The sequence below is a fragment of the Phyllostomus hastatus genome, unplaced genomic scaffold (genome assembly GCF_019186645.2).
Source record: "Phyllostomus hastatus isolate PE091 unplaced genomic scaffold, TTU_PhHast_1.1 phas_scaffold_11, whole genome shotgun sequence".
Taxonomy (NCBI): Eukaryota; Metazoa; Chordata; class Mammalia; order Chiroptera; family Phyllostomidae; genus Phyllostomus; species Phyllostomus hastatus.
The window spans coordinates 7374034-7380075 of record NW_025334005.1 but is presented as its reverse complement, the minus strand read 5'-3'; positions in this window follow the sequence as shown (position 1 = coordinate 7380075).

The window sequence follows — 6042 nt, the reverse complement described above, 5'->3', positions numbered from 1 at the left end:
ATCTCAAATAATTAGTTTTTACTAACTTCAGATAATTCCTTATAATCTGAGACACTGTTAATGCCTATTGTTAATAATCCCTGCTATGACTTTCTTCCAATTATCCCTTGGCCAATTTGTTCACAGTAGGTCAGAGACCACCTTAATCTGTCCAAGACTGAAAGGCTCCCTGGGATGCAGAACTTTTGGTGCTAAGATCTGGATAGCCCAAGGCAAACCAGGATGGTTAATCACTTTTGTTCATAGTAATACACAATTTTACCCATCTGTAATCACTGTATAATATAATATGCTTTTTATACTAAACATTTTTCATAAATACTTTTCCTTGTTGATATATAATTTTCATAAGTATTAGTTTTAGTTGCAACTTAGCCCTCATTAAATCAATGTGGAAGTTACCATTCCTCTAAAACTAGGTACTTAGGGTATTTCCAAATTTTGGGTTTTTGGGGGTTTTTTGAAAATTACTTTTGGTGCTGCAGAAACCTTGAGAAATATACATATTTCCTCTTCTCATTATTCAAAATGTGGCTTCACACTTCAAGCTTAGTCAAAGTCTGTCAGAGGCTTAAACATAAGAGTTAACACTATACAACTCTTAGAAGAAAACATATGTGTAAACTTCCACACCTTGGATTACACAATGGTGTTTTAGGTATGACACCAAAAACATAAGCAAACAAAGCAAAAAATCATCAATATTAAAACTTTTTTTGCTTCAAAGGACACTATAATGAAAGTGAAAATACAACCCACAGAGGGGAGAAGATAGTTGCACATTATGTAACTGATAAGGGTCTAGTGTCCATAATGTATAAAGAAAGCTTACAAATCAACAATAAAAAGACAAGTCAATTAAAAAAATTGGCAAAAAATCTGAATATATATTTCTCCAAATATACAAATGGTCAATAAACACATGAAAAGAAGATCAATGTCATTAATCACTAGGGAAATGGAAATCAAAACCACAATGAGTACCACTTCACACTCATGGGGATGGCTATAATCAAAAAGAAAGTAATAGGACTTCTGGTCAAGATGGGGGCATAGGTAGACACACTTCAGCTCTTTTTGCAACAATGGAAAGAATTGCAGCCAGATCTCAAAACAAATAATATCCAGGACCATAAAAAAATTAGCTTTATGGGAGTCCAACAACCAAGGATTTAAAGAAGCCACTTTCATCCAGTCAGGTAGGAGGGGTGGAATTATGAAGACAGGCAGAGAGGCACAGAGATACAGAGTGGAGTGGAGAGGTAGCAGTGGTGATGGAATGGATATGGTGGATAAACATATGGTGGATAAAAAATTGGGAGGGATACCTCGGTAGCATGTGATCCCAGACCCAGGCCAGCCTACACAGCCCAGGGTTTCAGCACTAGGAAGATAAATCCCCAGTGGGGGTTGGGGTGGTGGAAGAAACTGCCAGATTTTCAGGATACTCAGCTTCCAGGGCCCACATGGATTTAGACTGTATGCAAACCCACTCACTCTGGGATTCACCACCAGGGCAACATCTGGAAGTGGGTGAAGTGAATAGAAAAGGGGTGAGTACCAGGCAAACCTCCAGAATCCAGGCAGCAGCACTGTCCCCTCTCTAAGCCCTCCTCCACATAGAGCCACAAAGTAGTGAAGTGGCTACCCCATCCTGGCGATTACCTAAGACTACCCCACACTATTTACAGGTGCCTTTTCTACAATAGGCCATGCTAATAAAACAGGGAGTCAAAGCAGCTCTACCTAATACACAGAAACAAACACAGGGAGGCTGCCAAATTGAGGAGACAAAGAAATATGGCCCAGATGAAAGAACAGAACAAAACCCCAGAAAAAGAGCTAAACAAAATGGAGATAACCAACCTGTCAGATGCAGAGTTCAAAACACTGGTGATCAGGGTGCTCAAAGAATTCACCAAGTACAGCAACAACATAAAGGAAGAAATGAAGTTTACACTAAATGAAATAAAGAAAAATCTACAGGGAACCATCAGTGGAGGGGAAGAAGCCAGGATTCAAATCAATGATTTGGAACATAAGGAAGAAATAAACATTCAGCAAGAACAGAAAGAAGAAACAAGAATTTAAAAAAAACCCAACATAGTATAAAGACCCTCTGGAACATCTCCAAACGTACCAACATCCAAATCATGGGGGTGCCAGAAAGGGAAGAGGAAGAGCAAGAAATTGAAAACTTATTTGAAAAAATAATGAAGGAGAACTGCCCTAATTTGGCAAAGGAAATAGACCTCCAGAAAGTCCAGGAAGCTCAGAGTCCCAAACAGGTTGGACCCAAGGAAGCACACACCAAGGCACATCATAATTATATTAACCCAGATTAAAAATAAGGAAAGAATCTTTAAAGCATAAAGAGAAAAGGAGACAGTTACCTATAAAGGAGTGCCCATAAGACTGTCAGCTGATTTCTCAAAAGTAACCTTACAGGCAAGAAGGGGCTGGAAAGAAATATTTGAAGTCATGAAAGGCAAGGACCTACATCCAAGAATACTCTCTCCAGCAAAGCTATCATTTAGAAAGAAAGGGCAGATAAAGTGCTTCCAAGATAGGTTCAAGGTAATGGAGTTCATCACCAGTCCCCTATTATATGCAATGTTAAAGGAACTTACCTAAGAAAATGATGATCAAAAATATGAACAATAAAATGACAACAAACTCACAACTATCAACAACTGAACCTAAAAATACAAAAACAAAAATTAACTAAGTGAACAACTAGAACAGGAACAGATTCACAGAAATGGAGATCACCTGGAGAGTTATCAGCAGGGAGGTGGGGAGGGGAGAATGAGGTAAAAGGTACAAAGAATAAGAAGCATAAATGGTAGTACATAATAGACAAGGGGAGGTTAAGAATAGTATAGGAAATGTAGAAACCAAAGAACTTGTATGTATGAATCATGGACATGAACTAAGAAGGGGGAATGCAGGTGGGAAGGGGGTGCAAGGTGGAGCGGAATAAAGGGAGGGGGGCAATGAGTCAACTGTAATAGCATAATAAAAAAATTTAAAAAGAAGCATAATTGATAGGTACAAAATAGACAAGGGGATGTTAAGAAAAGTATAGGAAATGGAGAAGCCTTTGGACTTATATGCACAACCCATGGACATGAACTAAGGTGGGAGGATTGCTGGAGGGAAGGGGAGTACCAGGTGGAGAGGGGCAAAGGGGAAAAATTGGGACAAGTGTAATAGCATAAACAAAAAAAATTATATTTTTAAAAAAGAGTTAATCTCCAAACTATTAATAAATTTAAAAAATAAACAAAACCAAAAAATAAAGTTATGATTGTTGGTGAGGTTTTGGAGAAGTTGGCACCCTCATAAACTGCTAGTGGTGATGAAAGTTGGTGTAGCTGCTGTAAAGAATTGTTTGGGCATTCCTCAATAAGCTAAACATAAGTTACTACAAGACTCAGTAGCCCACTAGTAGATAGATATACTCAAGAGGATTGAAAACATGCATGTGATCACACAGTCTTTTTTATACAAATGATCATGGCAGAATTATCCATAATAGCCAAAAGTGGAAACAACCCCAAAGTGTATCAATTGATGAATAGATAAAGACAGTGTGGCATACCCATACAATGAAAGTATTCAGCCATCAAAAGGAGTAATGAACTGGTACATGTCACAACATGGATGAACCTTGAATATATCATGTTAAGCACAAGAAGCCAGATTCAAATATCCATATATGTTTCCATTTATGTAAAATAATCATAATAGGTAAATTCATAGAAACAGAAAGTAGATTAGTGGTTGCCAGAGGTTAGTGGCGTGGGAAGGAAAGTGAAGAATGACTGCTAACTGATTCAGGTTTCCTTTGGGGGTGATGAAAATATTCTGAAATTATATAATGGTGATAGTTGCATAACTTTGTGAATATACTCAAAACAATTTAAAAGGGTTGGTTTTATGGTGTATGAATTACATTTCAATAAAGATAATTTAAAAAGAGAGAACCAGTGATATAAGACAGCCAGAAAGGACTAGATAATGGTGAAGTGCCCTAGTGACAAGCACAAAATAATTGCTCAATAATATTACAGGATAGGAGTGAGCTATCCTATAATATTACAATGAAGGCTAGAATGTTATAAGAAAATCTCATGGAATAGGGGCATTTGAGTTGATCCTTAGAGAAGAGGCAAAAATTATCTAGTAAAAGAAAAAGGAAAGACTATTTCAGGTAGAGGCAGCAATACTTATACAGAATGAAAACAAAGCATTCTGGTTGTGTTCAGGGGCACTAACAGAATAACCTGGATGGATCTCAGTTAAATCAGAGTGTTATCAGACTTAAGAGAGTAGAGAAAGCCGAGGACCATACTATGCAGTGTCTTCAATGCCTATGGCAACTAGCCTTTAATTCATAAACGTTAGGAAATTATTAGAGGTGTTTGAGTACAGAAGTAAGAAATTATAATATAATCAGCCACACATCACTTTATTTCATGGTTTCAATTTCAAAATAAAAGAAAGCTTATACTGAAAAAATAGTCTAGAAAATAAGTGAGATAAGAGTAAACAAGAAACTAGTTATGAATTAAAGGTTAGAAAGAAGAAGGTTATATTTTAGAGATATTTTGGGGTAAACAGGACTCAATGGATATGAAGGAGTTTATTAAATATAAAGAGGGAAGAGAGTAAGAAATCAAAAACATCGCTCAGGTCTGAGTTTGGAAAATGGGGAGTGGGTCAGGAGAGAGATAGAAAAGCTGAGAAAAGAGAAGCAGGGGAATTGGATCATGAGCTCTGATTGGACTGGTCTATAATTTTACAATGTAGATTCAAGATTCATTGTGATATGTATTGCAAATATCTTGAAATGATAGTTGGAAAGTCAGATGAGAGAACAGGGTTGAACATATAATTGTGTGAAGTATTCACATAAAATTGACAGAGTTGTAGGAATGAATGAGAGCTCTCAGGGGAGGGCAACACTTAGTAAGGAATGACTTGGTTGTCAGGGAAAGTGAAGTCAGTGAAGATGAGACGGAGGATGTCTGATCAAATAAGAGAGGGACTTGGAGAGCGGTCTGTCTTGGAAGCTAAGGAAGATGAGTGTCTCAAAGGGCAAGGAGGCAGCTGGGCAGTGTTGTTTAGAAATCCCAAAGAATCAGAGTTGAGTAGAGATCATCAGATTGAGCAGTTAGGAGTCACTGACGGCACTAGGAGAAACAAGTTTAGAAAAGCACTAAAGAGAGAAGACAGACAGCAATTCAGTGAAAAATGGAATGTGATATGAAAACATTTGAACTGGGGGAGCAGACTCTGCTTTGGGTCTGTTTGGTCATAGAAGGAAGGAGAGAGATGATTCAGCGATTTGAATGAGAAGAGCAGGGCAAGAAATTATCCATCATGGTTGGTGGTATAAAACATTTAGGCTCAGACAGGTACAAGGCTACATTCATTTAAGAAATCCAAATATTTATTGAGCACCTTCCATGGCTTGGTACTGTTCCTAGTGACGAGCATACAAGGCTGGGCAAAAGTAGATCTACAGTTGTACATACACAAAAAGTTTATTCTTATATTATTATTTATTCATTATTCTATTATTTTTCATATGAACAACTGTGAAGCTACTTTTGCTCCACCCTGTATAAGCATTGAACAACATAGACAAAAATGTCTGCCTTTGTGAAGTCTACATCATTCCGATGCATTAATCTCCTGTCACTCATCAAGAGGATGTTGCAAAGTTTGGCCTCTTTCGTTCCCTTAAGAGCTGTGGTTTGTTGTATCACTTTCAACTTACTGACATTCTAACAACTTACTGACAACTGCGTGTGACTTTTACAATGTTCTTGATCATCAAACCAATATTTTCCCAGCTTTGGCAGGAACCACCACTGAAGCCAACATGACAGAAACAAATTTGTGGGCTGCGGCATCAATGAGAAGAGCAATCTTACTCAACAAACTAGATGAGATCAAGCAAGAGAGAAGGGGCTGGTTCCAACACGGCAAGAACCTCTCCGTGGGTCAGTGACTCTGACACCATCTTCCATC